The sequence below is a fragment of the Diachasma alloeum genome, unplaced genomic scaffold, assembly GCF_001412515.2.
Source record: "Diachasma alloeum isolate Michigan unplaced genomic scaffold, Dall2.0 Dall_scaffold_00295, whole genome shotgun sequence".
NCBI lineage: Eukaryota > Metazoa > Arthropoda > Insecta > Hymenoptera > Braconidae > Diachasma > Diachasma alloeum.
The window spans coordinates 966,493-966,797 of NW_021680434.1; the positions used below are offsets into that span (position 1 = coordinate 966,493).

Here is a 305-nt window from a genome sequence, read left to right on the forward strand (position 1 = left end):
TGTTTTTTATTAGCTCGCAATTTTCTTCAAAACTACTTCAATGAGGAAAAAAATAAAAATTTGGAATATCTATACATGAGGGGCTAATTGATCGGATCTATTTCTACTCTACCGACACTGTTAGGCCGACTGCAAGGATGGTGGACAGATGTGGTTATGGACAGTTTTCTTTATGTGCAGTTGAATTTATGTACAGTTGTTCCCTTAGCCTCTTCACAAGTCTATGCACAGTCGGGAATATGTACCAAGGAGGATCTTCTTTGATATGTACAGTCGTGGAAGTATGAACGGACCCCCCCCCCCCC

At 41.0% G+C, this 305-nt stretch overlaps 1 protein-coding gene across 1 annotated transcript in view; it reads right to left on the minus strand.

Annotated features, from left to right (window-relative positions):
• The window catches only part of LOC107039223 (ribosomal oxygenase 1), a 9,639-nt gene that overhangs the window by 3,450 nt on the left and 5,884 nt on the right, over nt 1–305 (minus strand). The window lies entirely within an intron of this gene.